Genomic DNA, 9479 nt, shown 5'->3' with positions numbered 1-9479 from the left:
CTTTAATCAAAAATAAGGAATTTTACTTAACTAAGGGAATGCAAATGAGCTCAAAGGCTATATATAATATTTGGGCATTCCCTGTTCCGAGCACTTAAGCTCACTACAGGTCCACTCCCCCTTTGGGCACGTCGTGGAGGTTCAACCTCCACTATTACCCTCCACGAGAGCAGCGCACTACTTGGAGACTGGCCCCAGACAGCACCGGTCGTCTAATGCTCCTACCAGTCGCTTGGGCGAGCCCGTCGCAGCGGGACATTACCCAGCGACCCCGGAGGTTACCCCCCGGGTTACTAGTACCACGCCGCGCTAGAACGTGCCAGACTCCGGGGCTGGCCAATAAGTGACCTTTCCCAGAGCCTTCAGAAACACCAAGTTCATAAATTTTATACTCCCGTGGCCGTGACTGCCTAGGTACAGATCCTAGCCAGTAGCTTCGCAGAGTTCTCTACGTCGACCCCCGGGGGGGGGGAGAGCTCAAAGGCTACACAGATAAAGAAACACGCAAGTTTGCTCTGATCTATAGTCGGCGTGGTAAGTCTGATTGGCGAAAATAACGCCGCAGAATTCTTAGCGACGTGGCCTTCACCAGGCAGAACACACTCTGATTTAACACTTCCTTTAAATACTATCTGAATATTACCTAATATGAATACACGTGAGCTAGAAATTTACATTCTAGTAGGAAACTGGGAAACGAAAGGAGAGAAAAGCACATTAACACAAAATAACTGGTTAATAAACTAAAACAAAATTTATAACTTATTAATGTAGCAAATGCAATAACTTAAATTCAATGCCTACTTACTAATACTTTAATATTTTTCAGCAGCAGCAAGTTTTATTAAGAATTATACATTTGTTGTTGTTGCTTATGCTCACTTGTCTGATGTAGTCAGCCCAAGCCTACGAAATTCCTCGTCACAAGGAGCGCTAGATTACGCCTGCCGTTGGTAACAGTCTTGAGCACCATTCAGGTAGCAGTGCGTTTTAGCTCAGTTCCGATCCAATTTTGATAGAGTGCATTCCGGGGAGGGGGACGAATGCGAGGGTCTCCCATCCCTCTCTCCTTCCACCAAACCACACGAGAAGACTTTCGGCTCGCCGCATATTTAGAGTGCCGCCATGCTGCACCGACACTATACATTTACAAACATCCATGCTGTCTACGGGATTCGAGCTCGGGCCCTTCGGTATGGCAGTCAGCGACGTAACCACTATACCGGTTGGACGACATTATACCTTTATTGTAATTAATGAAAGAGGCTTCTAATGCTATGTAACATTTATTTTGATCACAAAATTTCTAACTTTATTTCACGTATTCACTACTCTCTCCCTCGAAATAAAATATATTGTTAAAAGTACATAATGCTTACTATCTAACCTATCGCAAATATCGCAAAAAATCGCAAAAGTACATAATGCTTTTTATCTAACCTATCGCAATCGGCTATGTATTTATTTTTCTTTGTTTTATTAGCATGCCAAAGAATGTTTTACGAGTAACACCCAGAAAATAGTAACAAATTGAAAATAAAAAAAATCTGATGTGTACACAACATGACTTCTTGCACGAAATATTAAATCATACGCATTTGTTCTTGCATTTCATTTAAACTTATTGGATTGAATTAAATCTACTTCGTCGATAGCGCAAAAACAATAGAATAAATGCACTCTTTAAAATTCACTACATTTGTTTACCATAGCGACACTCTATCGCTAGGTTCACTTAACAGCGTTACCTTTCATTCATATTCTAACTCAGAATGCATATAAATTTATATCATTAAGAATTATCTAATCGTTACCACATGTTCTATTTAAATGCTTTAATAAATCTAGAACGATGTATAAAACAAATTAAGGAACCAAAACAAAAAAGAACAGTTTTTCACAGACGATTCAGTATTTCTTATTTAATTAATTCAGTTCTCACTTTCCGACAAGGCAAAAATACATAAAAACTCAAAATATCTGTATTGAAAATTATGAAGTGGTTCTTAAACACTTATTTGCTCGAGTAAACTCCAGAATGGATTAAGCATGATTTAATTCGCAATAATAAAAGAAAGCGTTATCTTTGTTGTTGCGAAGCTTAGTTTCTCTAGATTGGCAACAAATCCGCTATTTTGCCAATTTTAAAATATAAACAAACATGTCCGCCATCGCGAAATTAATTAAGCTTAGCTGCGCTTAAACAACTTTTAAACTGTTGATAACTCCACAAATATTGCACGCAGATTTACTAAAGGCATAAAAACCTTAACCTGAAAATAAGAACAACATAATTCAATGATTTTTAAAGCGAAAAACGTGATATATATTTTAAAGCGATATATATATATATATAATATCCACTATGTTACTCGGCTCAGTAATCTCTTCTTTATTCTTATATGTTTGTAAATTGTGCCTTTTTCGCTTTAAAAATGATTTAATTATATTGTTCTTTTTTATATATATTTAACTCTCTCTCTCTCTCTCTCTATATATATATATATATATACACATATATTTATATACTTTTGGTGCGGCCGATTGCAACCAAAATACGAGGTGCACATCTACATGTTATAGCAATCCTAATATACAAAATTTCAACGTTCTGAGGCTACTCGTTTTTGAGTTATGCGAGATACGTACGTACAGACGCCACGAAAACTTCTCTTTGGAATTCAGTTTAAATCAGTTTTATAATTATAATTATAAAACTGATTTTAATAATATAACTATAATTATTTAATAATATAACTTTATAAACTGATAATTATTATAATTATTAGCAGCTGCAGCACCTCATCAACGGATCGTCGTACTGTCAATATGCCTCTAATGCGTAATGGGGGTGACCTGCTGTCATGAATAATGGGACCCCACAACATCATGCTATGCTGACGAACTGTGCGGCGTTCAACAATAGTAGTCGTATTGACTCTATCTTCCCGGCTCCTCCAGACACTTAACCAGTGACTACCATCGAGAAACAAAGCCGACTCGTAGCTGAATACAATATTGTGGCATTCAGATGTCCAAGTGGCTCGTTGACGCCACAATCGCAGTCTTTCGCATCGATGATTGGGCGTTAATGGCAGTCTTTGCAAAGTGCGGCTTATGTGTAAGCCACTTTTATCCAGAAGTCGGGAAATTGTTGTCCAAGATATTGGAACATCCAAAGCAAACGACTCTCAAAAGACCCGCAAAATGGATTTATTGTTTGGCTGTTTTTGAGACATTTCTTGCAAATTTCTTTTCCCATCCAGCTACATGCTAAATCCTCGTCGGGAAATCGGGTGCCAGTCTAATAAAGTCTGAAACCAAAATCTGTCCCTACTTGGAAAGCAGTAATGGAGCTACACGATCTACGTCTAATGAGTGCCTAAAGGAATGAATTAGGGTTACATTGAAATGAAATAGGATTTTTTCGAGCCAGAAAAACTTTGATATAAAACGCGAAGATACCCATTATCTGAATGACTTGATAACGAGATTTAATTGCGTTTGAAATAAAGGCTGGTCATCGGTGGTCTTGCAGAGAATTAAAAGCATTCTTCCATACTTGCTATGGTGATGTGAATGGTTAACTCGTCTAGCTAGCATTCGAAGATCCGCAATTCGAATCAAGTGATCACGGTGCTTATTTTTCACGCATCTTGGTTTCAAAATTTATAACTTTCTCTTCCAGTGTCTTTTTAAGTGAGGGAAAAGCGTAAGGATTTGCCGGATGCGTAAAGGGCACAGTTGATTTTTCATCTTTACTGACTTTCAGAATCCTAATAGTCTTCACAGTCTATAAATTGATTGTCGCTAGCCGTCACAGCAGAAGGTACTGGTTTAATTTTATTTAACAAAATCCATCCATATGTTTTAAAGTAAAATTAAACCAAAGATAACGAATGATTTAAGAGTTAATAATCATTGGTGATCAACGCATAGCTTAACAAAATGCAACAAATTTAAACAGACTTTAAAAATAAATAAAAGCCAAAGGATTCTGTGCGGAGACCATCTGTGCGATTGGTCACTGGCTACCTATATATTGACAGTCATCGACGGGAAGCAGTGGATTGTTTTCTGGAGCGGCAGAGCTCGCCAAGGTAGTGGATAATAAATGCATAGTAGCCAAAATTTTCAAGAAATTTTCGAATTACTCTCCTGAGAACGTTTCTCACATCATAGTAGTACACAAAATGCTCAGTTATTCATTTATTTTCATTTTAATATGGTGCTTTGTGATATGAAACTCTAGAACGATATCAGCATTTGTATGTTTACAAGAGGTAAGAGAATTGAAACCTGAATCTGCAAACAACACCTACTTAGTGGTTGAAGGAATACTGGTGTAAGTTCAAAAGAGCTGTAAAACTTATCGTATTACCATGATGGACAGAAGAACACCCAGCAGTTACGTAAAAGAAAAGGTTCCCCACTTTCTCGGACCTTTTCACATTAACTTGTCCATTACTATGTGAAAGAAATACGAGAAGAGGGGAAAGAAAAACCGCACTGAAAATGCCAACTCGGACTCAACAAAAAATCGATGGCCAGAAAGCCGAAGCAGGCGCAGGTTCTCTCGCGCTCCTCACGTGACTCCTTTCCTCGGCAGCAGCAAAGCGGAGTCTCGAGCTCAGTGCGGGCTTCACGGCTGTACCACCGCTGCGAATAGAAAGCGGTATTTGCGGCCCTCCCCCTTCCTCATCATCATCTCCGGCAAAGAAAATGGAATGCCAGCAATACGGTGGTATGATTGGATGGCTTTCGGATGCACAGAACATCATCATCATCTGCGGAGGTGGTCTGGACAACTGACTTAAATTCCGAAGATAGTCGCGTCGGCAATGGATGAAGTTGGTGGCTGGTGCTGGCTCGAAGAAGAAAATATTATCGTCGCCTGCGGAGGTGGTTCTGTTTGGAAGACTGATTGAAATCCCGATCCCCATTCTCACTCAAAATAAATCGAATTCCTGGAAGCAATGGATGGTGGTTGATGTGCAATATCCCTCTTGAATCCCAGCGTGCGTGATTACATCCCCAAGCACTAACTCCTACACCGGAATTATCCTATTCGAGTGAGTACCATTTATGTCTTTTAGTCTATTGCGGGAAGTTACGTTGACGGAAGGCCAGGTAACGCGTTAGTTTGCCAAGGGTACATAATGAATGGATTTAAAATGTGTACAGCAATAATATATATATATCGAAAATGGTTTATGCATAAATGTATTTCAATATACATTTTAAAGAAAAATTAATATGTACCTAAATATATACATACAACACACTCACAAACAAACAGAGATAAATAAGATATATATATAATACACATATATTATTTACCTCTCTCTCTGTATATATATATATATATATATAAATTGTAGTAAGCTCACCAAAAAGTTACCAAATACTCTGGCTCCAAGAAAACTTCAACATAAGCATATTCAGTAGTTATGAATAGTGTGAAAAAGGAAAAAAATTACTACAATTATCTTCTATTACTACAATTTATTCTACTACTATTACTACACTTTATCTTCTCATTTCCTTAATTTTGCAGAACATTGCGCAAAAAAATTTTGACCACGTTATATTATTTTATAAAACGAGAAAACTCTAGAAAGTTTTTTTTCTCTTTCATAATTTCAAAAAGGTTTCTTATAATTTCCATGTGAAAAAACCGGATTTTTTGTATTTCTTCCATTTTATGTGTGCATATGTATATGTACAAGCTGGCTAGATAAAGAATATGTATATAAGAGATTGTTAAAAAACAACGGTTTAATCCAATCTTCTTCAAACTATGCTTCCCGGAGTTCTTAGAAGTTGCATGGTTCTTCTGTCTGCAAAGTTAAATATCTAAAAGATTTAAAAGAGCAATTAAATATAAATTTTCATTTATTTCCTTGTTACTTAAAAAGTCATAAGAAATAGATTTGTTTTCATGACTAAAATTATAATCAAATAATGATTTTCATTCCATTTTATACGCTGCATGGATATATATCCAATGTTTTTGTAAATTTACTTTTTTGTAGATACAGGGTTCTATAAAAAATGTGTATGGTTTCATGAGTTTCCTGAGTTCACTAAATTTGAAAGACCACTTGTTTGATTCGTTCTAATTTTTCTGGCGCTACTTCGGAGAGAGATTTGGCTCTTAATTCATATTAAAACTTTATTTTATGAAACTTTATTATTTAAAATATTTTGGATCTAAAACCCAATGCTGAGTATGAAACTGTCATTTAGACTAATAAAGGCACGCCTTGGCAGTTAGCATTTGTTATCAACTAACAAAGTTTGTTTGAAGCTTATTTCAAAAATGTGAATTTTGAAAAATGCAATTTATTAACATACTGCAAATTTTAAATAAAATATTTTTAAAAATATGTTTTAAGCAATAACCCTTAATCTTAAAAATCCTTAATCTTAAAAATGTATAGTTCACTAAAATTCGATTAACAATTTTAACTAACCTTAAAAAATTATTTTAATTGATAATGAAATATTTCCTCAATGATAAATTTTAATAGGTTAGGCTAAAGGTTTTTGAATATGACAGAGCACACGAGTGCTATTTAGCTAAGGAAAAAGGATGTCTCTGTGAAAGATTTTCTAAGGGTAACTGGTTCGTATTCATGTATGTGGAAAATAACGAAAACCAAAGATACAACTAACCCATTCACCTGAACCGAGGATGAGCTACCAGCATTCAGTGTTGTTAACTACTTAGCCGTTAGCGGGGTGATAAATCGCTATAAAAATTAATTTTATGTTCATTCAAAATCCACAGTAGGATGATAAAGAAAATCAAAGAACTACTAACTAAAGTAACCAGTTTGCTGTAATTATTTCTTTCGAAACTTTATTCATTCTGAAAGTTCTTCACGAGTGTTGCTTTACTTAACTCAAATTAGAGTATACCAAACATACTTCTGAATGCCAACTGAAGATAAAGTAGCTGTCTATCTTCAGTAGGCGAAATTTATTCACAACTAGCAGAATAGTTTACTCTTAAAGGCTGAAAAATGCTCTTTTAAGCGCACTGGTATTTTTGATTTGAAACTAGTGACAATACTTGGGTTTTCTGAATTGTTATACTTACTCAAATAGTTTTATATACCAAGCTAACTCATACGTAGTTGATAAAATATCAGCTTTTCCGTATAATGTATTAATAACTGCGTATCTTTTATGTTTAATGCCTACTTGGCTGAAAATAGTTTTCAAAGTTTATGATACTGCTAAATATTTCGGATATTCATATTGCCATTAAAAACTAGAGAACGATACTTTATAATTCTTTTAATATATCTTCCGAGTACAAATACAAGTGCTATCAAGAAAGGTAAAAAGTCGCTTTATTTAATTGTGATGATCGTAAAACATCATAGATTAATAATGGGCAAAGTATTGGCAGTTCTGGTTCACAAATCATTTACTCTTGAGTAAAAGAAGTGAAGTATTTCTGATTAGGCATCTAGGCGACAGCAATTTTCTACAAACCAGTCTTGTTACACTTAAAATAAACCGTTTCTGTAAAGTACTACTACAGCTACTCGTTGCTGAGCAGGCTCTCGATTCGGGTATTTACCATACGGAATTATCACCTACTCATCAGTGGGGACAGAGTATACAACATTATTATGTTTCTATAGAAAATAATAACATGAGCAAACAAGCTCTTGAACAGAATTCATGTTTATAATGCAGAGACAACATCATAGTGTTGTTTTACAAATGAAGAGTATTGCAATAGATAAGATGAAGACAAATTATGTGCAATACAATATAAATGCATAATTCAGTTTCAGATATACCTCTATATTACACAGCATACATATTAAATTTGGGAATGAAATGATACGAGAAATACACTATTGTAGACTATTGTATGATATGTAAGTAGATATAAATGCAATTAAATATAAAATTAGGGAGAAATTATATGCATATTACAAATAGAACTTTTACGATTCTAAACTTAGTTCACAATATACGGATGTAGATATATGCGTATTGCCTATATGAGTGCGGATTATTTCATGTTAATCCGTTATTATCACATGCTATCCTTGATAGTGCTGGCCCGCCTGCGGCTGAGCTAGACAATCGCTCCACACTACTAGTTTGACCCGTCTTTAAACCCGGTGATCGGGTTGGCTGCGTAAGAGTTTCCATCTTTTTTTCATATGTAATGTAGATATGAACTAGTTTCTTTTAAAAAGTCCTCCACAAAGGCATCTTTACCCTAGGCAAAAAGGCCTTTCCGTGATTTTCCTTAATCCAAATAATACATTCCTTAACAGCCTTGATCAAGTCATTGATCCAAATAATACTATCCAATGTTGTATCTTCGTTTCTGGTACTTGACTTCCTAAGCTCAAAATACACTAATCTTCATTTCTATAGTTCACTTAAAGTCACATTGTTCCACGTAATTTAAAGACTGCATTGTAAACTATAAATAACTATGGATAGTTATTTACAGCTCAGAAAAAGTTTCAGAAATTGAGAGAGTTACAGCTATTGAATTGAAATATGTTTACGAAAGCATAAAAAGGCATGTCGGTAATTTCTGGAAGTATTTTCACAGAATTATACGTTCTAATTTTGAAGCTACAAGTTTTTAAGTATCTCATTATTTTATTTTATCCCATTATCTTTGCTTACATAATATTTCACTTTTCCCCCCTCAGAGCATTCAGTTACAGAATTAAATATTTTATAATATTAATTTCTGATTCGCCGTTATATAGAGTATCAGTTGTATAATTTACATCTGCCGAATTATCCTCTACTTTGTCTTCAGAAATTTTCTTCATAAAACGATTTAGAACAGTGACTTTCAACCGTTCGTTTCCCCATGCACCCCTTTCACCATTGCTAAACGATTATTCTTTTCTCCCTCCTTTCCAAAATTCGAAAAATACATTTACATTTATTTAAATTTAGATTATTTTTAATGTGCTTTAGGAAATAAACAGGAAAAATTATAGAAAATGCTGATAAATACCAAAACTTGAATAAAAGTAGTCTTTTATAGTCATAACATTTAATTAAATACTTAACAGTAAATAAAAGGCTGACCGCATTCGCCCTCTGAAACTATGAAATGGGGAAATTTCTTCCTGGTTAAGAGCCCTTGTTCTAGAATTCAGTTTCGATACTAGAAGGCTTCGAAAATTTTTCATGACTAGAAATTTTTGTTTTTCCGCACTCAGTTTGGTTTAAAATCCTAAAATTACATTTAGTAGTACTATTTTCGCAAAAATATTAAAAACAATAAGCAATGAAATACGAACTAACATCTATCACATTAAAATGAAGTTCATAAAATTATCCAAGATAAATGACAAACTATTCTAAATATTACATTTCAAGGAATAATTAAAATTTAAAACACATGAGCTCACTTTTAAAGAAGTATAATAACAATCAAACAAAACTGGATATTATCAATGGTGATGAAAAATGCT

The 9479-nt window shown here is 34.7% G+C and overlaps 1 protein-coding gene across 1 annotated transcript in view; it reads left to right on the top strand.

The window, feature by feature from the left end:
- The first annotated feature begins 4605 nt into the window (after nucleotides 1-4605).
- The window catches only part of LOC146998893 (uncharacterized), a 180406-nt gene continuing 175532 nt past the window's right edge, over nucleotides 4606-9479 (top strand). The window contains exon 1 of the mRNA XM_085811861.1: nucleotides 4606-5072. The gene's annotated coding sequence lies outside the window, so the exon portion shown is untranslated. The remainder of the gene's footprint in view (nucleotides 5073-9479) is intronic.

This window comes from Stegodyphus dumicola, chromosome 2, assembly GCF_044657685.1.
Source record: "Stegodyphus dumicola isolate Sdum_Otavi_A_Nest chromosome 2, ASM4465768v1".
Classification (NCBI taxonomy): domain Eukaryota; kingdom Metazoa; phylum Arthropoda; class Arachnida; order Araneae; family Eresidae; genus Stegodyphus; species Stegodyphus dumicola.
The sequence above is the reverse complement of the archived record's forward strand: the minus strand, read 5'-3'. Positions and strand labels throughout refer to the sequence as shown.